General features: G+C 41.8%; 1 protein-coding gene across 4 annotated transcripts in view; it reads left to right on the top strand.

Moving 5' to 3' along the window:
- The window catches only part of spata17 (spermatogenesis associated 17), a 301,239-nt gene that overhangs the window by 105,500 nt on the left and 168,737 nt on the right, over window positions 1-27,002 (top strand). The window lies entirely within an intron of this gene.

Genomic DNA, 27,002 nt, shown 5'->3' with positions numbered 1-27,002 from the left:
ACCTTTTGAGCCTGGTTGCTTAACAAATGTGCAGCGTACACTCCACCAGAGGACTCCAATGCGTGTTGGAGTGTTGGGAGGGAAGACAAGTCGCATTCCCTTTTTACACACGACTTTCCGTAAGGTAAGTTTAAATGTCCAGTGTAAACGTTAGTGAATGAGTGAGTTGTCAGGTGGGTGGGTGGATGACGTAAGTGTGTCGGGTGGCAACTAGGGCATTTTCACACTAACTTCATGTAAGCCTACTTGTGACTAATAAGTTAACTTTAACTTTAGGTGTGTACTACTCGGGTAAATACCGCAGAACTGTCTGAAGTCTCCAACTCTAACCTGGAGTCAGAGACTTTAACGGAGGGTCCCGGGAAGCAGAGGAATTGCCTGTCAGAAGTTCAAACTTCCCAAGCAATTCCCATGTGCACCCGAAGCACATTTTAGATTATATGTCTGATCTTCAATGATCCAGAGGCCGAAAGATCTAGGCTAATATTTTCTAATTGTTGCATTGCTTTTTAGATGTACATACATTTGCTAGGCTCATATACCTAGGTTTTGAGTGGTTTTCTTTAAAATACATATTTTGCTAAAAAAAACTTGATTTGTTGGAGCTTTCTTCACATTGATGGTTATGAAAAGAATTAATCTTCATTATACAAGATATTGTTCAAAATAAATTGCTTGGGTTAATAATATCTTCATAGCAAAGCCTTGCAGTTAAATTCAGGAAGTTGGGTCTATCTTCTCATTCTTTTCATAAATTACTTTGTCACAATATGCTTCAGTATTTTAGTTGGCTATTGTTATAAAGCCATGATTTATATTAAAAATGACATTCTGTTAACTGGCTGAAAACCAGTGTTTGAGTTTTGAGAGACTGAAGTGCCATTCCATTGTCTTTAACCAGCGATTCTAAGGCTAGACATTTGCATAACTGTACCTCACAATTTCCAAAGCCATTATAATGGAATGGACCAGTCTAGAAAAGCCCATCAGAAACAATCACCTTGAAGGAGTACGCCATCGCCTAACCCATTCACAAAGTATCCAGACAATCATTTGGATACTCAACTGGGTGCAGACCAAACAGTGGGTGTAATCACCTCAGACAATGAGAAAGGAATTCATCCAGCCATATTCTAATGTTGCATGTAAATCATAGACCTGGGATCTACTAGTCATGACCATGTTTGAGTAACTAGTTAGTTGGAAAGAAAGAGAATCATAGCTATGATGGATTGGGAAATGTTACTTAAAGGGATGACGGTGGAAAGGCAATTACAAACGTTCAAAGAGTGCATGGGTGAATGGCAACAATTGTTCATTCCTGTCTAGTGCAAAAATAAAATGGGAAAAATGGCCAAACTGTGACTTACAAGGGAAATTAGAGATAATGTTAGATCCAAGGAAGAGGCACACAAATTGGATAGAAAAAGCAACAGGCCTGAGGATTGGGAGCAGTATAGGATTCTGCAAAGAAGGACCAAAGGATTGATCGAGCAGAGGAAAATAGAGTATGAAAGTAAGCTTGCAGGAACATAAAAACTGACTGTAAACGTTTCTGTAAGAATAATATCATTTTGCATATTAACAGTGAGCCAGTCAGTGAAAAACTGCTTCAGCTAAATCTTCTGAAACTGAAATAAGACAGAGACTTCATAATTTGTGCCCAAAAAGAAGGGAATCAAAATGGAAAAGGATCCAAAATATAGCTACTCACCTGGAGGTGGGATGGGGTTGGGAGCCATCCAAGGTGCAACTATCTGAATTTCCCTGCAACCCCAGCTCTGAATCCACCTCCACCTCCATGGTAAAATTCAGCCCATGATCTATTTCCAAGAGAGGAAAGGCATGGTCAGTGTCTGCGAAATACACAGGAGAAATAGACAGCACCAAACAGAAGGTGGTGGCTTCCCCAATCATGTCACAAATGTTTATTCTTATGCAGTCTATCACTCAGCCAGTAAACATATCAGGTAGCATCTAATAGTTGAAACCATTAATTGTCTCAAAACAACTGGGTAGAATTTTCATATATATAATGCCCTTCTCAGGAGACCCCAAGCACAAGACCAGGTAAACAATGACTTTGGAGACCCTGGTGGAATATATCAAGCCCCTTCCTCTTACCTACACATACTCAATAATAAGCTTACTATTGTCCTTATCCGAACAATTGTAATTTTTTATTTACATTCATTCAAGGTTTCTTCCTGTTTGACTTCTGCAACAAATAATCCAAGCACAAAGCCCGGCTTGGAAATGTAAGTTCACTTGCATGATGATTCACCATCTGGACACTGATAGAGTGAAAATCCTGCAATTAATGAGTACAGAATCATGAGTAGGAGTCTGAATGGCCAATTGGGCATCTTCAATATCCACCCTGGATTTCAGGATGTGAAATAATTGTAGTGCTGTCTCAGTGTGCTGCTCATTTGTATGGGGAAATTGCTTGCTCTGACAAATGATGGCACAGTCCTTTTGCACGACCGAGAACCCCTCCATTGCGGTGAGGATCCCAAAAATGGCCAAAAATTCAAAGTCCTGCCTCCATTAAAAGTAAACTTTTATGAACAGTCCAGCTGTTAAAGAACTGTTCAGCTGTCAAAGAGCTATCAAAAGATATAAGGTGAGTTGGCATGGAGAGAGTTGGCATGAATTTGCACTAGGTTGTCATAGGGGCTATAAAGGACCATGGTGATGTGGAGGGCATTGGAGGTTGGAGGGCTGTTTTTTGGTTTATTCTTTTATTTAATTCTCCATAGTGCAGGAGCACTGAGGCAGGTTCTCCACCCAACCCGCCTCTGCACTCGGCAGCCCTTGCATTCATTCCGACTTCCAATCCAGCCTGACCCCCGAATGAAAACCCGACTTGTAGGTGGCCGTTTTTAAGGGTCAGGGTTCGCAGAACTGGGAAATCTCCCGCCTCCGCACTTCTGACCTGGGAGCGAAAGTCTGGGCCAGTGTATCAGTGAATAGTTTGTTACATCTGTGCACTGCAGATTGATTGGGATTGCTAGTGAACCCTGTCTGATTGGGATTGCTAGTGAACCCTGTCATAGGCTGAAAAGAGACAGAGATTTAAAGTTCACAACAGCATTGGCCATCTCTGCCATATTGCCATGTTTGTGCTCGAGGCTATCAGCAGACTGAATCCAGCAGGCAGTGCAGTTCCATCATTGTGTTCTGCTGAAGAGACTGTAAAAACTATTGTCCTCAGACATTTCCAAGTAGATACGTTTGAGTCTGTTGAGTAAGAACGTGTGTGAAATATCAAAAAGACAGATAGAAAAGAGCCATACTTAAGCTATCACTCAATGATAAAATCATTATTTTCATCCTACATAATGGAGTTGATCAAATATGTTTTATTAAGAACTCTACTGCAGATCTTGGTAGATTTGAGACAACTTTTTTTCCTGAGTTGCCATCACTGTCGGAAATAACACTGGTTGGGACTTTACTCGTCTGGCAACTCCATGACTGACACCATGAAAATCTCCAGTCTATTTAAATATTGTGGGCAAGCTCATATCCATTTTAATATGCTAGCCAGAGACGTCAACATTTGGGGTTGAGAGGGTTTTGGTAGGTGTTGGCTGCAAAACGGTATATTTTAAAGAAGGTTTCGTAGTCTTCAGTAGGTTAACTGTTAAGTCTTTATTACAAGGAGAACTATTTACACATGTACAGTAAAGGGTAGTGGTTAGGATTTATCTCCATGCTTAGTTCTGCTCCTGTCTCTGCTCAATACACGGACCCCTGGATATGGGTCATGTGCTTTTGGTCTTTTGGTTAAGATCAAGTGTCAGATCAAGTCCAAGATGAGGTGCAATGCCTTACCTTATCAGCTTGGATCTTGTTTATCTTTTTATGCAAGCCATGAATTGGATTCAATTGGATTTTTAGTTTGGTTTATGGAGCAAGCAAGGAATGGATAAGTATCTGTCTGGTCCACTCTGAGGTTGGCTTTGTAACTTTAAGATTGGAGTAATTTTTTAAAATGTGCTTTCTTACATCATTGTATCGATGGTAGTATACTGAGTTCCACATTAACTGTGTATGTGCCAGACCCTTAAACTACAGAAATGGCACGCGGTTGGAAGATTTAAATGACTTCAGCTGCATAAAGGAATCAATATTAATTCTAAAGAGAAAATGCTGGAAAATCTCAGCAGGTGTGGCAGCATCTGTAAGGAAAGAAAAGAGCTGACGTTTCGAGTCCAAATGACCCTTTGTCAAAGTAATATTGGGACTTTACTCACCTGGCAACTCCATGACTGACACCATCAAAATCTCCAGTTAATTTAAATATTGTGGGTAAGTTCGTATCAATTTTAATATGCCAGCCAGAGACTTCAACATTTGGGGTTGAGAGGGTTTTGGTAAGGCGTTGGCAAACAGATCAATATTAAATTTTTTGTTTGGAAGTAAGAGTGATAATCATTTCAGGACGTTCAGAGATCTGTTGCAGACACTCAAAGTTTCTGTATGCTGCAATGGTAGTGCTGCTACCCCAGGTACAGCTGTTGAGAGAGTCTCTGTTTGCGACTGAGTAAAGAAGGTCCTAAAGGTATAGTGCACTGAAAGAAGATCATCAAAGCCATTAGTATGAACTCCATGACCCCACACATGGTAATTTACTGCTAAGAAGTTGAATAACCATATCTTGTCAGGTCAGGTAATAGTTATCATCCAACCCCTCCAACTATGCACTCTATTAAACATATATTCCACATCCAACTACCTCCACTTCCTTGTACTTCAAAAGCTTACCAGAGCTTATGAGCCTTTATCCGTCCAACCTTCAACTTCACCCACAACCTAGCATGCATGTACCTTACCGAAAGATTGATCTATCTAATTGTTTTATTCCTAAGGCTGTCATGTTGACATGTCAGTTTGACTTTATGTCATGGCACTGCTAAGTCATTCTCATTTTTGCATTTTTTGTAAAAGGCAAAATGGTTCATAACATGAAAGAGAGAGAGACGAAAGGTTATGGATCCATCTTTCACACCCTCAACACAATGAGATAGTCTCCTGGATTATTACCACAAATGACTGGCCCTCTCCCCCGTAGGCACTGGACTAAGCTCCACTCCGGATGCAGTACAGAGTGATGCATACAGAACACACGTAGGGAAGAGGAGCTGGAGGTGGAAGATGAGAAAGAAAACATTGCTGACTGGAGGATCAGGAAACTACTAAAACCTGATCTACAGGCTCTGTTTTTAAAAGAATTTCTGTAGAGCATCAAACGTATGTGCTAGCATTGGGGATATGCAGCAGATGGTGGGTCAATTGGAACAGTCCAGTACCTGCATTTGTGACACTATGATAGATGGCTTCCCAGGACTACAGCCCCCCATGAGCATGTGGCCAATCTGTAGCTGTGAGCCCCATGATAGAGACCTTAAGGGCAATCTTGCTTCCGTTTGAGTGCTTAAACTGCTGTGGCAGAGGCCTTAGGCATTGGAATGGAGAAAGGCGGCTGTATCTTGCAGCCTACTCAGCAATTAAAAACAATCACCTTAAAAAACTTCATTAATCTAGTTGATACCATTTTGTCTCTTTTCCTTCTGATCAGTGGCCATGTAGAGCCATAACCCATTACCAGTGTCATAGAAGGAATTTATTCATATAATCTCATTTTTTAGGATAGTGGCATATGCACACCACCCTCTTTGATACCTGCGCATATAGCATTAAGGAAACAAGGTCAGGCTGCCCATTCAGCAATACAATAGATGTAGCCTGTGGGAGATCCATTTATGGTCTACCTCACATGAGAAAAGTCCAATTCGGTCACAAAAGACCCCACTAGAAGAATGCAGCAGCCATTCACTCCCCTACTACTTGGTATCGAATTGAAGCAAGAGACTGAGACATCATACACTGGAAGCAAGGGAAACACGATGTAAAGAAGCACTGAGCACACAAAGCATGGATAATGATTCAAATTATAGTAATTCTAAAGACAAAAATCAAAACATTTATTTTCATAACAGTTGAAAATGGCTTTGATGAGATGATTTAAATGGGAACCAACTGAATGAATATGCACAGAAATATCTGTCAATGACAAACAAGTTCAATGTTGATGGCTTCCATGTAGGCGGAAGGAGGAGATTGTATACAGGACTGTCGCATGCAGTGGACAAATATGCCACTGAGAAGGCCTTTCACTCTAGATTTGGGTAAATATCTCATGCAGTGGAGATGGCTCTTTGCTGTGAATAGTTTCTTGCTGTTCTTGGGTCCGGTTCTCCTCAGGTTCTCTATATGGGAAGATTTTCTCTGAAACTAAAGTTATCTAGCACGGCATAATTATCTTTGAGGCGCAAGGTGAAAAATGATGCAGAATACCTGAGATTGAATCAGGCATTGGAACTGCACTTTTGGAGTTCCAATCGTTGGCTTTTTCTAGTGGATGAATTGGCCTCATTATATCACAGATCAGTTGATGTCCTGGGAAAGTGCACATGTGGCTTCAACCATGCCTTGTCCTCCTAGATTCCCAGCCAAACGTTTGTCTTTCTAGGTCAAAGAGAAAGAATACACCTCCTTCTTCATGGTAGCAGCCAGGAAAGCAAGTATATAGTTACATGATGTGATGTTGCTGATATCAGCTGACATTGACATTCAATGACAGGAATATTTTGCTGTTTCAATAAGTGTCTAAGATTGCAAGTATCAACAACCATGTGGGTACAACATATAACTCCCAGAAACTTGGAAAAACCTGTGACTTTGTTGCATGTGTTTTGAGGCTACACCCCTTTATATTTGAAAATATGATTTTTCAACTTTCAATTGACTGGCAGTTTTGCAATTTGAACTGAGACAGAGCCAATCTCTTAAAAATGAGGGGTCATATTCCAAGGTGGAGGTGAGAAACCAACAAGTCACCCTCAGGGGAGTGTGAAACATTTCCTATAATCCAGAGACCATAACAGTCTCAGAAAGAGACATTAAAAATGCAAAGCATTTGAAATTGAAACAATGGCTTCTGCAGACAGACGCACCAAAAAACCTCTTGGAAACATACAATGGGTGAAGTATTTCAAGGCAAGGTTGCCAGTCATTAGAAAGAGATTGTAAGTGACACAGGCACTGTGCAGAAAGTCTTCAGCAGAGGAAACAAACTGAAGGTTCTCTCTCTTCCTTTTGGAAGCCCCTGTGTTGGCCAGTTTGAGAATCCGACTCTACCAGAAACCTACCAGTGAAACAAGATCTCATAATAATTGCAACATTTTCTACATCTGGCCACATCCAAGAAACCAGCTCACCTAAATCAGCTGCAATGTTTAAAATCTATGCTTCAAGGACAAAGGACATTTAACCGTATACATTCCTTTACCTTTTTATTGGACACTAATTCCAATTATTTCTAGTGTGAGTATGAGAGTGTCTAAGAGAGGGTATGTGAGTTTGTGTGTGTTCTGGAGTGGAAGTTGAACCATGTCTGGCTCAGAGGCACGTATACAGCCCACCGCAGCACAAAATCTCCCTAATATAGTTAAGGAGGATTTAAAATATATTGGCAGCTGGATGGGCACCAGCATGTAGATGTAAGCAATAGGAATGCATCTTGTGAGAGTGCTGGATAGTGGTAGAGATGGAAATGACACCATATTAGGTAAGAGCAGAGTAAGAAGGAACGCAAAGACAAATTTAAAATGCAAGTACATGAACGCACAAAGTGTACTTAAAAAGGCTGGCGAACTACAAGCAGAAATAAACCTTGAGAATATGATGTCAAGGCAATAATGGAAGCATGGCTTAAAAATAATAAGGACTAGACACTTAATACTCAAAGATGCAAAGTGTTCAGCATACATAAGCAATAGTTTAAAAAGGGCGATGGAATGGCAGTATTGATTACGGAAGATGTTGCAGTCTTGGAAAGAGAGGACCCATTTGTTTAGAGTTAAGAAGCAAAAAGAGTACCGAGGGGTATACCAGCCTCCACATGGTGAGGGAGAAATAGAAGAGCAAATCTACAGGGAAATCACAGAGATATGCAAGAACTACAGAGTAGTGATATTAGAATGAGAAGATTCCCTGCATCTAGAGTTGCATTAGGCAGACAAAGTACATGCTTACATCTGTTTCCCATAACTTGTTTTTCCTTCAATAGGTTGCTAGCCTGAAGGCAGAGGATGTCGTTTGAGGGAAACAACTCTGCATCAAGCATGGCTGACCAGGAGTCTCTCCTGGTCTTACCACCTGCCATAGGCATATTGGAAGGATTTACAAGTTGATAATCAACCTGTTTGGCTTTGTTATATAAGTACCTTGCGTGACCATCAAGTTCTGAAGTGGGACTTGAATCAAAGGTTTCTGACTCAGAGATAGGGATTCTACCACTGCGCTACACAACCTCCCTCTGGCGAGAATGGGGTTTTATTTATCTAAATATCATTTGGGAAAATGTTAGAGTAAAGGGTAAGGAGGGACAGGAATTTCTGAAATGTGTTCAGGAAAACTTCCTTGACCAGTATGCTGTTGGTGGATCCAGGAAGGAGGTATTGCTGGTTCTGATGCTATTAACTGAGGTGGACTAAGTGAACCAGGTGTGGGAGAATGCTTGTACAAGGCTAATCATAAATGTGGTTCAGGTTAGGAATGGTGAGGAGCAAAGAACAATTTAAAGCAGAATTTCTAAAGTGAAAGAAGGTTAACGTCAATGGAATGAGAGGGGGTTTAGTCAGAGTGAAATGGGACTAAAGTTTGACAGGAAAAACTAACTGAGCAATGGGTTATATGTAAGGAGGTGTTTCAGGTACAGGTGTTTCCAGGGGTGAAAAGGTAAGCAAACCTCCTCGGATAATGTTGGAGATAGGGACTATGAGAAAACAGAGATATATGATGCATGTCGGGAGGATTCTTGAAGCGAGAACTAGGCCAAATACAATAAATTGAGAGGAAGTGAAGGGGAAAGTAAGACTAGTAAGGCTAAAAAGGAACCCCAAATCTTCTACCTATATAGAGAAAGTAAATGGGCATAAGGAGAGACTGGATAGGCTTGGATTGTTTTCTCTAGAGCAGAGAAGGCTGAAGAGGTACATGATTGAGGTGCATAAGTTTATGAGGAGTATGGATAGGGTGAGCAGGGAGCAGCTGTTACCGTTGGTTGAGAGGTCAATCACAAGGGGCTTTAGGGTAAAGGGCAGGAGATTCAGAAGGGATTTGAGAAATTATTTTTCACTCAGAGGATGGTGAGAATCTGGAATGCGCTGCCTGGGAAGGTAGTGGAGGCTGGAAACCTTACAAACTTCAAAAAGTATTTGGATGAGTACTTGAAACACACATTCATAGATATGGGACAAGTGCTGAAAAATGGGATTAGCACAACTTTAGTGGTAGTTATTGTTGGTACGAACTCAATGGGCCAAAGGTCCTTTTCTGCACTGTACAGCCCTGATTTTTTGAATGGTGGAATAGACTCAATGGGCCAAATGGCCTTATGTTGCCCCTATTTCTTATGAGTTATTGTGGCACAGTGGATAATGTCCTTGCTTCTGAGCCAGGAGCTCCATTCAAGCCCCACTCTAGGACCATGGCAGTTGTGTTCAAATTCAGCCAAACAGGTTAATTATCAACCTGAAAATCCTTCTAATGTGCCTATGGCAGGTGGTAAGAGCAGGAGAGATTCCTGATCAGCCATGTTTGATGTGGCGTGGCACCCCTGAAGTCACCTGGTGTCAGGTGAGCCACCTGTTCCAAGATAAGCAAGCTACAGAAAACAGATGTAAACATGTGCTTTTTCTGCTTTGTGTGTCTCTAGGTGTGGGAAGCCTTTTAAGTCAGTGATCTTTTGATAAAAAGGCCTGTTAACAAAATTGAAGCTCATGAAATAGAAGTGTCAGTCTCAGCTTGGACAAGAAATTGAGTTAAGGACAGATAAACGCAATCGTTTTAAACTGATGTTTTACTGAATGAAGGATAGTGGGCAATGGTGTTTCCTCAGAATCAGTGCCTTTTGATTTATATAGATGACTTGGATATTGGAATAGAGTTCAATTTCAAAATTTGCTGAAGGTACCAATCTTGGAGGTATGGCAAAGAATGAAGATGAAAAAAATTGACTGCAACGTGATATACATCGGCTTGCAGAATGAAGAGAGAGATGGAATTTATTGCAGAGAAATATGAGGTGATGCATTTGGGCAGAAGGGATAGAGAGAGGCAACATGGACATAATGACACAGTTCTAAAGAGAGTGCTGGGACACAAGGACCTGGGGTCCATGTGCACAGATCCTCTAAGGTATCAGGGCAGAATAAGGAAGTACGTTGGTAAAACATATGAGATATTAGGCTTCGTAAATACAGGTACTGAGTACAGAAATAGGGAAACTATGCTGAACCATTATACAGCTCTGCTTAATGCACAACTGGAACATTGTATCTAGTTCTAGTAACTACACTTTAGGAAGGATGTGAGTGTCTGTGAGAGGGTGCAGAAGAGATTTGCCAGAATGATATGACAGATGAGAGATTTTAGTTACAAGGTTTAGTTGGAGAAGCTGGAATTGTTCTCCTTGGATCAAAGGAGATTGGTGGAAGATCTGATAAAGGCCATCTGATAAAGATTGTGACAAGTTTAGATAAAGTAGAAACAAAAAAGTTGTTCACATTAGTCTTAGTTAGTCTTACTTCGGTGGTTGGTAAATTGATGGAAAAGGTCCTTAGGGATGGGATTTACGACCATTTAGAAAGATGCGGATTAATCCGGGATAGTCAGCACGGATTCGTGAAGGGCAAGTCGTGCCTCACAAATTTGATTGAATTTTTTGAGGAGGTAACTAAGTGTGTTGATGAAGGTAGGGCAGTTGATGTCATTTACATGGATTTTAGTAAGGCGTTTGATAAGGTCCCCCATGGTCGGCTTATGAGGAAAGTAAGGAGGTGTGGGATAGAGGGAAAGTTGGCCGATTGGATAGGTAACTGGCTATCTGATCGAAGACAGAGTGGTGGTGGATGGAAAATTTTCGGACTGGAGGCAAGTTGCTAGCGGAGTGCCACAGGGATCAGTGCTTGGTCCTCTGCTCTTTGTGATTTTTATCAATGACTTAGAGGAGGGGGCTGAAGGGTGGATCAGTAAATTTGCTGATGACACCAAGATTGGTGGAGTAGTGGATGAGGTGGAGGACTGTTGTAGGCTGCAAAGAGACATAGATAGGATGCAAAGCTGGGCTGAAAAATGGCAAATGGAGTTTAACCCTGATAAATGTGAGGTGATTCATTTTGGTAGGACAAATTTAAATGTGGATTACAGGGTCAAAGGTAGGGTTCTGAAGACTGTGGAGGAACAGAGAGATCTTGGGGTCCATATCCACAGATCTCTAAAGGTTGCCAGTCAAGTGGATAGAGCTGTGAAGAAGGCCTATAGTGTGTTAGCTTTTATTAACAGGGGGTTGGAGTTTAAGAGCCATGGGGTTATGCTGCAACTGTACAGGACCTTGGTGAGATCACATTTGGAATATTGTGTGCAGTTCTGGTCACCTCACTATAAGAAGGATGTGGAAGCGCTGGAAAGGGTGCAGAGGAGATTTACCAGGATGCTGCCTGGTTTGGAGGGTAGGTCTTATGAGGAAAGGTTGAGGGAGCTAGGGCTGTTCTCTCTGGAGCGGAGGAGGCTGAGGGGAGACTTAATAGAGGTTTATAAAATGATGAAGGGGATAGATAGAGTGAACGTTCAAAGACTATTTCCTCGGGTGGATGGAGCTATTACAAGGGGGCATAACTATAGGGTCGTGGTGGGAGATATAGGAAGGATATCAGGGGTAGGTTCTTTATGCAGAGAGTGGTTGGGGTGTGGAATGGACTGCCTGCAGTGATAGTGGAGTCAGACACTTTAGGAACATTTAAGCAGTTATTGGATAGGCACATGGAGCACACCAGGATGATAGGGAGTGGGATAGCTTGATCTTGGTTTCAGATAAAGCTCGGCACAACATCGTGGGCCGAAGGGCCGGTTCTGTGCTGTACTGTTCTATGTTCTATGTTCTAATAGCTGATAGGACAAGGCTTGGGGCACAAATTTTAGGTTTGGGCCCAGGATGCAGATAGGATGTGAAAAGGAGCTGTTTTATGCTGTAAGTGGTAACAACCTGGTACTCACAGCCTACTGGGGTGGTAGAAGGTAAGGCAATTAATGATTTGAAAAGGAGATTGGATAGGCCCTTGAAAGAAATAACCTGTAAAGTTGTAGGCATAGAGTAGGGGAATGGGCCTGATTGGATTACTCCATACAGAGCCACCATGGATTTTTTGGACCAAATGTCTTCCTTTTGTACCATGATGAGTCTTTGACACTATGAATTGAATTTTATGGGGTGCTGTGGTCCTTGTCCCTATCCAGCTAAACGTCATGGGGGCCCGCTCACGATGCCTGCCCCCACAAGGATATGATCCTTGGGGGAGGGGGGGTTGATAATTGCTTTGAGGTGAGACTCCTGCTCCTATCTTATGATAGGCATTCCCGCCATGACAAAGAGCTCAGCTAATTCCAGGGTTGGGATTCTTGACAAGTGGTGTCTGGGTTCAAGAGGCCAGAGATGAGGATTAAAGTGGTGCTGACCTGGCTTGTATGCTTCTGATGGATGAAGGACCTCCAGCATGTGGATAAAGTACAGGTGGCAGCTGCATGAGGTCTTTTAAGTGGCCATTGGTTGGTCATTTAAAGACCTCAATAGGCCCAAGGACATGTGGACTTGCCACAGCACTGCCTCCCCTCCCGGAAAAGGCGGGAGAATGGGGTTGAGAAACATAGCAGCCATGATCGAATGGCAGAGCATACTCGATGGGCCAAATGGCCTAATTCTACTCCTTTATCTTATTGTTTTCTGGTTACTGATGTCCTGAGTGGCAACTTGGAAACCTACAGCATAAAGGTTCAAAGCATTTCTGACCTTCATAGCTACCAGCAATGCATCAGATGCAGGCTGGAGCCTCCTTATGCAATGCAAATTTGTATCCTGTTATGCTGTTGTGTTCCATTCACTGTGTTTTGATCAAGAGAAGCTTTACCAGTGGTCCCAGTTTCAAAACGCAGAACAGATAAATGTATTTTTGCGTGCCCACATAAATCGAATAACTTTATTCTGCTGACGAGTTGCCAGATTTTCTATGCTCTAGCTTCTCTGATCAGTAAGCTGCTCCAAATGCTTAGGTGGCATGCTGCGACTGTGTTTGAGGCCCCACCACCTAAATAATTCTGGTTTCCAATTGCTTTCATGTGCAGGTGGCTGGGAGGTTTCTCTGTCTTTCACCTGAAGGAACCACCTCAAACTTTGCCCCTTGATACATATGAACTTTGTAGCCTCATTTTATGGCTTTAGTCCTCACAATCAAATGATCCATTTAATGTATTTTCTGACTGACTGAAAACTTAGATTGCAGCATCATTATCATTCATATTGAACATCATGGCATCTACTGACCATTGCTCAATAATCTTTAGAAAAGATAGCAGAACTAAAACTAACAGCGCTGCGGCTTAAATAATTTATTTTTTAAGTCAAAGTGTAAGCATGATTCCCATGATATTTCTCCACAAATCATTTTTTTTTTTTGCAATGTCCTGTGTATTAAATAAATGTTATAAATATGTGAAAACTGTTTCACGCAAGTCAACCCAATTGGTTATTACTTAAACAGTCTTCACTATATCCAACCCGTTTACCCATGTGCAATATCTGTAATAAAAAAGATCAGGGACATCAAAATGGTGGCTGCAAGATCCTATTGCTTGCTATAAATGAAATTTAGTTTCCAAATTCAGGTGAACTTCTGTTCACCCTGGCTTGCAAATGGGTGGAAGAAAGGGTGAAAAACAACGGTTCACCTAGCTAACACTATCCTTGTTGATGACCTTTGATTTCTGATGTCGCAATGAACATTATTTCCCTCTGAGTGATGTCCCAGTTGATTGAACTTTGGCTTCTGATGTCAAAATAAATACTGTTGCTTTCTGAACTAACTGACAGTGTGGCTGAAGTACTGGTAAATGACTCAAGGCAAAGGATATGATGAAATAAATATTGATAGGACTTATGGCCATAAAATTGTATAAATGTTATCCCTTTGGTTATAGAAATGACCTTCAGTGTGTAACAATGCCCTCGGCTTTTTGCTTGCAGCAGGATAACACTTTTGCCATCAACTCTTTAATCCTTGGTGCTTGATTTAAATACTGCAGCCTTCAGAAATAGAAAAATGGTTTTATATTATCATGAGCTGAAATGAGGAATTACAGTGTTAAACTTGGTCAATATCACAATTAAATTTCACAATCCTGGAAAAATGACAGAGATCAGGGACCGCTAGTGAAGTGGGAATGTGACTTTACCAATTCAGAGACAGATAGTAAATGCATACCAAATAATAAATATACAATAACGAATATGTATTCCCTGCACAATTCTCACTATTACTGGGAATGCTGCTCAAATGTGTTGAGTGGAGAATAGAGGGAACAGTAGTTTTCAATATTTCTAATTATGTTGATTGTTTTGACTGATTGCAACTTTAGAATCCTGACAGTGCAAAAGGAGGCCATTTGGCCATTGAGCCTGCACCCACAATAATCCCACCCAGGCCCTCTCCCCGTAACCCCGCATATTTACCCTGCTAATCCCCTTGACACTAAGGGGCAATTTAGCATGGCCAATCCACCTATCCTGCACATCTTCGTGGGAGGAAACCAGAGCACCCGGATGAAACGCATGCAGACGCGGGGAGAATGCAAACTCCACTCTAACAGTCACCCGAGGCCAGAATTGAACCCGGATCCCTGGCGTTGTGAGGCAGCAATGTCACCGTGCTGCCCATCAGGACCATAGAATCTGACTAGATACTAGAACTGACAACTTTGATGCAATGACATTAGACGTTGGTCAGAGTGAAAAAGAGGAAGGTATTAATATTTGGTAGGGTGAACATCTTCCTTTGGGAGTGGCTGTGTAACATGTACAGTGAAGGGTAATGCAGAAAGCAAATGATCATCCCAGAAGCATATGTCACGAGAGAAAATAAAGAAAATCACTTGACTGAAGAAGTGCATCATGGTATGGATACCTATAATTGTCTGACTCATATCAAATCCATGCCTGTAATATAGATGCAATAAGCAATGTGCTCTCAACATGTTGCTGCATCAACAATTGAACACAGTAAGAAGTTTAACAACACCAGGTTAAAGTCCAACAGGTTTATTTGGTTGCTACCAAATAAACCTGTTGGACTTTAACCTGGTGTTGTTAAACTTCTTACTGTGTTTACCCCAGTCCAACGCCGGCATCTCCACATCAACAATTGAACCCATGGCATAACCACTCCAAATTTAACTGGCAAACTTTCATGTCTGTAACACTTCTACTGTTTTATAATGCACCTGGTACTTGCCAAGTAGAGTTTCACATATATATGTTGCATGTTACGCACATTAAGAGAGCATCTCCAATTTATTGCTACTGTGTGAACAATCATTTGCTGAATTCCCCACATTAAGACATGTTCCCACTCTCTCTCTGTTGGGAACTCCCCGCTTGATATAACTGGTATTAGAGGCGAGCAGGAGTCTTGCCTATCACATCAGGGGCGGCCAAGTAGTCCTGAGCACACAAACACCAGCACGGGAGCTTTCAGCTCCAGGGAAACAAATTTGCAAAAGCCAAGAGAAAGCACCTGGTGAAATAGGCGGCACGAGTGAAAAAATAAGTGAAGGTGACTTCTCCTCAGCTGCTTTAAAGCATAGCAAGGGTTATAGCCTGACATTTATTTGCTGCAGAGCCCATGAATTCATATGCTATGAAATCACAATCGGAGGAAGGAACTTGTTCACAAGCAAAAACATTCATGCAATCTTTTGAGAATTGTCAGAAGATTCCTACATGGTATTTCAAAGACCGAGACAATGTAGCTCCAATATCTAAGCAGATTAGTGAAAGGATTTTAGAAACTTGCATCCGTGTGGAGACAATGACACCTCCATTGGCTTATGTGTGAAAACTCTAGAGAACAGAGGTCGAAAGTGCAGATGCTGGGAGGGATTTATTGGAGGCAGCGGGGATTCAACTGCTGCTGACTGAGTTCTGCTCACATTCACATATGGCCAATGTTCCCAGTGATAGTGAAAATCATGCCGGAGTGGCACAGTGGTTAGCACCGCTGCCTCACAGCGCCAGGGACCCGGGTTCGATTCCCGGCCTTGGGTCAATGTCCGTGTGGACTTTACACATTCCCCCCGTGTCTGCATGGGTTTCCTCTGGGTGCTCCGGTTTCCTCCCACACTCCAAAAATGCCAAAGATGTGCGAGTTAGTTGGATTGGCCGTGCTAAATTGCCCTTAGTGCCAGGGGGACTAGTTAGAGTAAACGCATGGGGTTATGGAGAAAGGGCCTGGGTGGGATTGTGGTTGGTGCAGGCTCGCTGGGCCGAATGGCCTCCTTCTGCACTGTAGGATTCCATGATTCTATGAATATGTGTAAATTATTTGTCATCTGGCTCCCAAGTGGTGAAGTTACATTCCCACTTTGTGAGCAGTCACTCTCATCCCTGTGTCATTTTTCCAAAGATTTTGAAATTTCATTGCAAGATCTTTGCATGTTGACCAACTTCAACAGTGTCATTTCTCACTTCAGTTCAGGATAATAACCATTTCCTGTTTCTGCAGGCTGCAGCATTGAAATCAAGCACCCAGGATTAAAGAGTTGATGCAAAATGTGTTATCTTGCTGCAAGCAAAAAGCCGAGGGCATTGTTACACACTGAAGGTCACTTACATAGCCAAAGGGATAACATTTATACATTTTATGGTCAGGCATCCTTTAGGGTGAGGAGGGGGCTCAGCAGCAAATGCAGTGGGGTTGGCTCTCAGTGGGCCCCTTCTTCCTGATGGCAGGTTAAACATAGAACATAGAACAGTACAGCACAGAACAGGCCCTTCGGCCCACGATGTTGTGCCGAGCTTTATCTGAAACCAAGATCAAGCTATCCCACTCCCTATCTCTTATGTTAACATTCTGCTCTTTATGTTGAAGTTAACGAACCGCATCTCCTGAAGTGTTTGCACTGTGCAGTGGTTAAATGCAGGTGTCGATGGGTTGAAGTTGTTTCTCAGTATGATCAATTTTTCCCAATTCCGCACATCCTCCCAAATTAAAACTCCGCCCCCCAATGTTTCGCATTTGAATCCGTTGTAATTTCTGAACTCATACATATAAACAGAGCGTCGTAATCTGACGCTACTTTGTTTGGGAAACTAGCAAACTGCTGCTTGCAATACACAATCACATTCGAACTCCAGATATTTGTTAACCTATTGAGCTAACAAAAATGAAAAGTAGTCCACGATGATTAAATATTGATTCCAAGTAATTCAAGCGTATCATACCCAACTTCCCACCAAGGGTTTGTTTGAAATGTCAGGTGCTTACTTTGGCTGCTTCCACATTTTCTTTCTGTAGGCGTCACTTGTTAGATGTCGGCTCCTCACATCTGCAATTTGTGCTGACATACCAGACCAGAACAAGACATCTCGAATTAACCTGCTGGATAATTCAATTCCCATGGCGGCTTTGATGAATTTCTGCCAACCAAAAGTTTGTTTGGGCTCAGAGATACAGCAACTTCCTAACTTTAGAAGATGAGCCCTTCTTAAATGATTAATTTATCCTCACAGTCCCAATGACGGTGGCACTCGAAGTGGGAATTTTAACTGTGGGCAGGATTCTGGGGATTGTTAATCTCGAGGGGAACCAGGGGATATGGGGATATAGTTCCAGGGATGAGAAACTTCAGTTCTGAGGATAGATTGGAGAGGTTGGGATTCTCCTTGAAGAAAAGCTAAGAGGAGATTTGATAGAGATGTTCAAAATCATGAGGGGGCTGGACAGAATAGATAAGAGGAAACTGTTCCCACTCGTAAAAGGATCAAGACTGAGGTGACACAGATTTAAAGTGATTTGCAAAAGAAGCAAAGGTGATGTGAGAAAAAACTTTTTCACACAATGAATGGTTGGGGTCTGGAATGCACTGCCTGGAAGTGTGGTGGAGGCAGATTCAATTGAGGCATTCAAGAGGGCATGAGATGTTTATTTGAATAGAAACAACGTGCAGGGTTATGGGGGAAAAGCAGTGGAATGGCACTAAGTCATAAAGCTCATTTGCAGAGCCCGTGTAGACACGATGGGCCGAATGGTCTCCATCCACGCTATAAGAATTCTGTGATACTGAGATATTGGGATTGCATGGGAAGTTAGAGTTAAGGCTAAAGATCAGCCACGATGGCAGAGCAGGAGAGGCCATCTGTACCACCCCTAATCTTATGTTCCTAGGGTTGGAGATGCGAGATGAGTCCCAAACATAGCCAAACTTAACATCATAGAGCTGGGTAATTTTAACCCTAAGCCTCGCTGTATGTTACCTGTCAACTACCTGACTTAAGTGGATCAGAAACCATGGCTGGGTGATGGGCAGGGTTGAAATTGAAAGGAGGCTGCTGCAGAACATCAACAAACAAAAAGGTAAGACATAAGAAGAGGTAATTTTGGGGAGGTTTTCTGAGGGGAAATGGGGATTTGGAGCAAGACAGGCTAAACCTTCCTTGTAGAGTCTAAGAAGCACATCAGTTCCCTCTGATCACACAAGTGAAATTGAAAAAAAAAAGCTTAAATGGCCTGTACTAGTCCCAGATCCTCTTCCCTTGTCTTCATAACAATAGCAGCTTCCCTGTTCATTCTGTTCATTTGGAGACTGTGAACCCATGTTTTCGAATCAGAATGCCCCGTCAGGTCCCTTCAGAATCTTGTATATTTCAATGAGATCACCTCTCATTGTTTCAACTCCAGAGATCAGTGCAGAGGGAAGCACAGATCTGAGGTCAATTCAATGCGAAAGTGGCATTGCCTTTGTAAATCTGCATTCTTCATTAGAGCACTTAAGCGACAACAAGGGAAGACTGTAGATTTATTTTTGACTCTTCTGCATTATCCTTTCAGGGTATCTCATAGTCTCATCTAAAATGCCTTGTATCAGAGCTATGAGAAGTTATGTGCCAGTTTATCTGTAGGAGATCATGTAAGGACGCCATTTTTTTCATAAGAAGACTAGCAAGTTCTCTTGGAAGATGGTGAAGACAAGGGGGATGGACTTCCGCGTGTACCAGGTAGCAGGTTACTCAGAAGCTGTCAGCCTTCATATCCAGAGGGAAGTGTCTCAGGCACTTACTGGCCACCTCTGTCCAACATCCATTCTTCCTTATTCTCCTTCCATCTTCTCTTCCATAAAGATGGCATAGAGAGGTATTCCCATGAGGTTGCCATACCTTCTCCAAACCCCTTCTTAGCATGGCAGGATGGGTGGGTGGGCGCCGATCAAAAATATAGTTGTGGATCGGACTAATACTACATTGGGTGAGGGTCCAGTCATCAAACACATAAAACAGTAGTTGACAAAGCATCTGCGAAGCCAAACAGCAATAAACAAAGTTCAGAAACTATTCAAAGCTCCCAAACTCTTTTACTTCCATCTCAATCATCAATCCTTTTTAGTGCAATAATGATATAATGACAGTGTTAGTGCCAAAGACAGTAAAAAGATTCAGGGCTATTATTTAAATCATTAAGTTTTTTTACTCTTTGTATGCAGGTCCATCAATTGTATGGAGATTTGAATGATGTGCTGGTAAGTGATGGCAGGAAATAGATAGGATCTCCATCGAATTTCCAACTCATGATGTTTCAGTGTGCTTTGTTTGAAATGTGAGACATACTGACAAGACTGCCATTGTAATATGGTGTTGCTGCTGCTTAGCACCATGTTGTATTGTGGGCTCATCTGCGACATCTCATTTATGAGGAGCTCAAGACTTGTATGTTTAAACATGAATCATTTATTGTTAATCTTTAACTATTTACAGATTCCAGATATTGTCATGCATGGTGCTGCTATTCTATGCAGGCTGCTTCGGGTTCTGCCATCAGGTACTGAATGTCTTTGAAGAAATGACTCCCCCTCCCCCCCCCCACCCCAACTCGGGAGCCAAACCCAAATGGGTTTGCTTTCCCTATTCTCCGCATGGCAAGCACCCTTCCACCTGTTACTAGGTTAATGCCAGCGGTGGTGGGATGAGGCCGTTAATTGGACATTAATTGCCTGCTTAAGGGCCTCAATAGGTGGCGAGTCATCCTGCCATGGATGTGATTGAGTTGGAGTGAGAAGGTGGTGGGACCCACCTGCCACTCGCCTGCCCGATTAAATGCCCCCTTCCAGCAAACTCGGGGAAGGGCATTAAATTCCAGTCACTGCTTTACTTGTCAACGTTGTGACAGCAGAATTTGTGATCTGGGCTGCAATTTCTCCCTTCTGACTGCAAAGGGGCTCGGGGATTGTCTTTAGGGAACCCTGATGCTTTACAATTTGCTCTCAGAAAATGTAAGTGGAGCTTGCTATGACCCTGTGTTCCATGTGATGATGGAATTCCCACAATAACATTAAGTAAAGAATTCCAGAATGTTGATTCAGTGATGATGAAGGAATAACAAAGTTACCATTCTTGATTGCATGCGATAGGGCTATAGATCTTTCCTGTGATCCATTGACCTTTTCCCACATTGATCCCTTGTCAACAACAAAGGACATTCAGCGACAAGAGAATGACAGGAGTGGAAATGGTTGATGCAGTAATTTCTAAGGGTGCCATATCTGTGTAACCCAGCTGTCCCTTTTAAAGGACTGAAGAAAAGATAGGTAAAAGAGGGGGCAGCCAATCCGGCTGGCAGGAGCTGCAGGACCAATTCATGAATCAGCACAAAAGAACGCAGTATCACAGCTGGATCAAGAGGCTGGCAGTGAGGAGCAGGAGGCTGCCTCACATTGAAGTAGTAATTAAAAGGATCACAAGATTAGGCTGTAAATAGCACACACCCACAAGGCCGAACGCTGGAAAGGCAAACATTCAAAAGTACTGTGTAGATTTATCGTCTGAAGGGATACATTAATGTTGCGTGTGATGAGGTACAGCTAATAATGGGAGCAGGTGTGTGATGATAAAGCAGAACCTGTTGCTCGTCGGACCCATTTATTACAAAGAAGACAATCGTCCTTATTTTTCAGGAGTGCTGAAGTGATGATGCTCACGGCTAACATCATACATAAGAACATAAGCAATCCCACTTTTACTTCCCTTGATTCCTGGGAGATCTATAATCTATCAATCTCAGTCTTGAATATACTCAATGATGGAGTATTCACAAAACTCTGGAGTAAACAATTCAAGAGATTCACAACCCTCTGAGTGAAGAAATTTCTCCTCGTTTAAATGACTGACTCCTTTTCCTGTGATGGAGCCTCTGTGTTCTAGACTCCCCACCCTGAGGAAACAGTGTCTCTGTCTATAAAGCTCTTTCAAAATCCTGTTTCAATTAAATCACCTCTTATTCTTCTAAACCCCAGAGAGTATAGGCTCAATTTACGCAGTCTCTCATCACCCGGACTATCTTCTCATCTCAGAAAACACTCCAGTGAACTTCCACAGCCTTCAAGGAAAATACATCCTTCCTTAGCTATGAAGACCAAAACAACTGACAGTACTCCAGGTGTGGTCTTACCAAAGCTCCATATAATTGTAGCAGGACTGTCTTATTCTTGTATTCCAGTTTCCTTGCAATAAAGGCCAACTTTCCATTTGCCTTTCTAATTGCTTGCTGCCCTTCATGCTGCCCTACAGATTCCTTTTATGAGTACACCCAAACCCTTCTGATCATCAACGTTTAAAATTTTCATACCTTTTAAGAAATAGTCTGCTTTTCAATTCTTGCTACCCAAGTGAATAACCTCACACTTCCCAACATTATATTCCATCTACCATCTTAATGCCGACTCACTTAACCTATCTATATCCCTTTGTAGCCTTTTTGTGTTCTCCTCACACTGATGTTCCCACCAGACTTTGTGCAGTGAGAAAATTTAGATACATTAATCTGTCTCTTTGTCTAAGTTAATCAAGTAGATTGTAAATATCTGAAGCCCTGCTTTGATCATTGCAGCACTCCATTAGTTACATACTGTCCTTACTGTCTGCCTCCTGTCATAGAGGTCTACAGCATGGAAACAGGCCCTTCGGCCCAACTTGTCCATGCCGCCTTTTTTTTATAACCCCTAAACTAATCCCAATTGCCCGCACTTAGTCCATATCCCTCTATACCCATCGTACCCATGTAACTATCTAAATGCTTTTTAAAAGACAAAATTGTACCTGCCTCTGCTACTACCTCTGGCAGCTTGTTCCAGACACTCACCACCCTCTGTGTGAAAAAATTGCCCCTCTGGACACTTTTGTATCTCTCCCCTCTCACTTTAAACTTATGCCCTCTAGTTTTAGACTCGCCTACCTTTGGGAAAAGATACTGACTATCTACCTTGTTTATGTCCCTCATTATTTTATAGACCTCTATAAGGTCACCCCTCAGCCTCCTACGCTCCAGAGAAAAAAGTCCCAGTCTATTCAGCCTCTCCTTATAACTCAATCCATCAAGTCCCGGTAGCAGCATCCTAGTAAATCTTTTCTGCACTCTTTCTAGTTTAATAATATCCTTTCTTTAATAGGGTGACCAGAATTGCACACAGTATTCCAAGTGTGGCCTTACCAATGTCTTGTACAGCTTTAACAAGATGTCCCAACTCCTGTATTCAATGTTCTGACCGATGAAACTAAGCATGCCAAATGCTTTCTTCACCACTCTGTCCACCTGTGACTCCATTTTCAAGGAGCTATGAACATGTACCCCTAGATCTCTTTGTTCTGTAACTCTCCCCAACGCCCTACCATTAACTGAGTAAGTCCTGCCCTGGTTCAACCTACCAAAATGCATTACCTCGCTCTGTCCTTTAAATAAGCCTTCATCCATGCTAAAATATTACCCCAATTCCATGAGCCCTTATCTTGTGTGTTAAACTTTTGTGTAGCACCTCATCAAATGCCTTTTGGAAATTTACTGCATCGTTTGGTATACTACAACTACTGATGCCCCTTTATCTACCTTACCAGTTCCACATGCAAAAAATCTCCAATAAATTAGTCAAACATTGATAAAGCCATGTTAATTTTGTTTGATCAATCCATGATTTTCAAAGTGCATTGTCAAAATTTCCTCAAGCGTAGATTTTCCGGAAGAATGATAGCGCACTAACTAGTCTAGGGTTTCTCTGCTTTCTCTCTCCCTTTTTGGAACATTGTTTGAAATTATATTTGTTAACATCCTAACTGCTGGAACATTTCTACAATCAAGGGAATTATGGAAAATCATAACCAGTTCTTCCACTATTTCTGCAGCTACCTCATTTAGGACCCTTGATGGATGCCATTGGGTCCTGAGGATTTGTCAGCTTTTCTTCCTTTGGGTTACTCCAATACTTTTTATATGAAGGTACCAATTACCTTAAGTCCCTCACTCCGTTGGCAACGTGGTTACCCTCTATTTCTGGGATGTAATTATGGCCTCTATTGTGAAGGCAAACACAAATATGTGTTCAATGTCTCTGCCATTCCCTCATTCCCATGATAATTTCTCCTGCCTCTGCCTGTAAGGGAGCAATGTTTACTTCAGCCCCCCTCAATCCTGTTTGTAGGAGTTTTTACAAGTATGTAATCTGTTTTTATATTCCCAGTTAGTTTACTCTCATACTCTATATTTTTTTCCTTTTTATCAACTTTTGGTCACCCTTTGCTGCTTTCTGAACCTCACCTAATCTTCAGACTTACTACTATTCTTTGCAACATGAAATGGATGGCACGGTGGCACAGTGATTAGCACTGTTGCCTCACAGCTTAATTCCCGGCTTGAGCCATTGTCTGTGTGGATTCTGCACATTCTTCCCATGTTTGCGTGGGTTTTTTCCGGGTGCTCCGGTTTCCTCCCACAGTCCGAAAGACATGCTGGTTTAGCATTGGCCATGCTAAATTCTCCCTCTGTGTACCCGAACACACAATGTGTGTTCTCATACATTCCAACTTGCAGTCACACCCTCCTGTCCCAGTTCATTAACTAGCTCTAAATTCTACTTCACCTAAGATGTTTGTCTGCCTCCTGGAACAAACTGCCATGTTAACTCTGCCTCTCTCTGATGCTCCACAATGTATGCAGCTCGGATTCCAACTGAACACTCTGAGCCAAAGTTGTTCAAGCCGCAGACACATAATGCAGATATTGTTGTCCAAGATCACAATGCTTTCCACAAATTGTGTGTCCTTCCTTAAGAACAAAGAAAAGTACAGCACAGGAACAGGCCCTTCGACCCTCCAAGCCTGCACCGACCATGCTGCCCGACTTAACTAAAACCTCCTACTCTTCTGGGGACCATTGTTTACTGCTTTAATTAGGTAACTAGTTACTAATTTAGTAAAGTATTAGCAAGTTAAATTCTCAAAGCTTAGATTCAACAGAAGAAAACTCAACAGCTACTGGAATAAATAAGAATAAAAAGAAGCACCTCTGACCCATCTGCACCAAATTCCCACTTGCAGGAATTCTTGACTTTAGCATTTAGTTTACAAAGCACTCTGTTTCCTGATCAATCTGAGCTGCATACCCGCAAAGGTCCTAGTCAGCTCTATGGCAAGGATTTCAATATTCTCAATATTAATTTCATTCTGGCCCAAGCGATCGGGGATCTTCAGTGTCCAGCAACAGTGATATCTTCAAGTAGACTAAGCAGCCAATCACATTGAAGAATTCTCACAGACAGCAAACTTGGAAGAAACAACAGGTTTTAATATTCAACATTATAATGTTAGAGAAAGGAAAATAAAGACTGAGATATATAAATGGAATTAAGGTGGAAGCTGAAATATCATAAATCAACTTTTAAAAATAATTCATTATATTGAACACCATAGCCTGGAGCAATTTGACAATGCACAAATATAAAATTAGTTTTCCCGGCCAGAGAGGTTGATTGGTAGTAATTATGACTTATTACACTGTTTAAAAACTCATTGATACTTCATTTGAAAGTTCGTAACATTTACAAGGGTTTTTATAATGAAAATAATAGCATAAAAATTGGAAGTTCATATCACTTTAGTGGTTTCTACTTAGTCTTTGTGAGGTCTTCGACATTACACTCGGTGGAGGATTGGAGAATCACTGACACCAGCTTCTTGCTTTCGGTGTTTAACTGCACATGTGCAGACACCAGAAGTTCCTGTAAGTATCATAGCATAATAATGAATGCTGTTGGGCAATCTTGCCATGACAATAAATGCAAAATCCAACCCTGCAGCATTGTTCGTAAAGGGCCATATTTGCAGATTTTAAGCGAAATTCCTGTTAACCGATGCATCGTCTTCCTGGCTACATTTTCTATTTCAACTTCTTCCTGTTCCTGTTCATCTTTCTCATCCCCTTCTGCCAAAGCTGCAGGCCAACCTTCCTGCTCCTGTGACTTATGAATGTTCTCTCTCCAAATTGAATGATTATGCTGGAAATAACAATTTTCACACCTTCTGAGAACTGTGGAGCAGTATACCAGTTGGCCCGTCTAGACTGCAGAATCTGTTTAATCATTTCAACTGTATATTTCATCATAAGTTGGGTGGCGTGGTATGGGCCATATTGTGCTTTCCTTTACCCTCTATTTGGGAGTTCTTCGCTGGTTATCGTAGCCAATCAAGCTTTAGAGGACAGCTGTTTCCTGGCAGCCAGCTGTGTAATCTGCCTGTTTTTTTTATTCATTTATTCACGGGCATTGCTGGCTGGCCAGTATTTATTGCCCATTCCTAATTGCCCTTGAAACTGAGTGGCTTGCTGGGCCATTCCAGAGGGCAATTGAGAGTCAACCACATTGCTGTGGCTCTGGAGTCACACGTAGGCCAGACCAGGTGGCAGATTTCCTTCCCCAAAGGGCATTAGTGAACCAGATGGGTTTTTCCGACAATCGACAATGGTTTCATGGTCATCGGTAGATTTTTAATTCCAGATATTTTTTATTGAATTCAAATTCCACCATCTGCCATGGCGGGATTCAAACCCGTGTCTCCAGAATATTAGCCGAGTGTCTGGATTAATAAACTGGTGATAATACCACTAGGCCATCACCTCCCCATGTTCCTTGCAGTGGACCAGGACAGAATGAAGGCATTGTGGCTGTTGTCAAAAACAGAACAATTTATGTGAATAACACTCACAATAAGAAGCCTAAACAAATTCTTTGGAGTATATTTTATGTATTCATCTGTATATTCTTTTTGTACTGCCTGCTACCTCCAGTGCATTGATGGACTGAAAGCCTTTCTTATTCATATATGCCATTAGTTGTTAGGTGCCTTGATGGAGGAGTCCCTTTTGCATGGTGGCTACTGAAATCCAAGTGGTGCTGTATGAGGGTTGTGAACCAAAGTGGCGGAAGGAAAATGAAATAAAAATTAGAACATTAACTCAGTAAAGCCTTAAAACCACTTACTTCTATGTTAGTGGACTTTTAAATCGTTGTCCTTATTATTTCCCTGTACATAGCAATGTTGAATGCCTTTTTTTTGTATATGTTTTGCCATTGTCATCCTACATGTCTGTACATTAAATAATAAGGTGTGCCATGTGCCCTGGCTGCTTCAGATGGGAGCTCCCATTACTCATCCCAACACCAAAACACCAACTAAAAACAAAGAAAACGTCGGAATTTGCATTTACATAGCATCTTGCGTGACCTCAGTTTTTCCCAAATGCTTGACAGCCAATGCAGTACTTTTACAATGTTTAATGGGTGGAATGTATCAGTTAATTCAGGAACAGCACTATGTCATAAAACTGATGAGATAACCAGATAATCTGTTTATTTTAGTAATGTGCTTGATGGTTAAATATTGGCCAGTGTATAGGCGAGAACTCACCTGGTCTTCTTCAAATTGCACCTTTTGATCTTTTACAACCGCCTAAAAGGGCAGATGTGGCAACAGTTTAACATCTTATTTGAAAGATGCCACTTCTGATAGTCCA

Source organism: Mustelus asterias, chromosome 15 (genome assembly GCF_964213995.1).
Source record: "Mustelus asterias chromosome 15, sMusAst1.hap1.1, whole genome shotgun sequence".
NCBI lineage: Eukaryota > Metazoa > Chordata > Chondrichthyes > Carcharhiniformes > Triakidae > Mustelus > Mustelus asterias.
The sequence above is the reverse complement of the archived record's forward strand: the minus strand, read 5'-3'. Positions and strand labels throughout refer to the sequence as shown.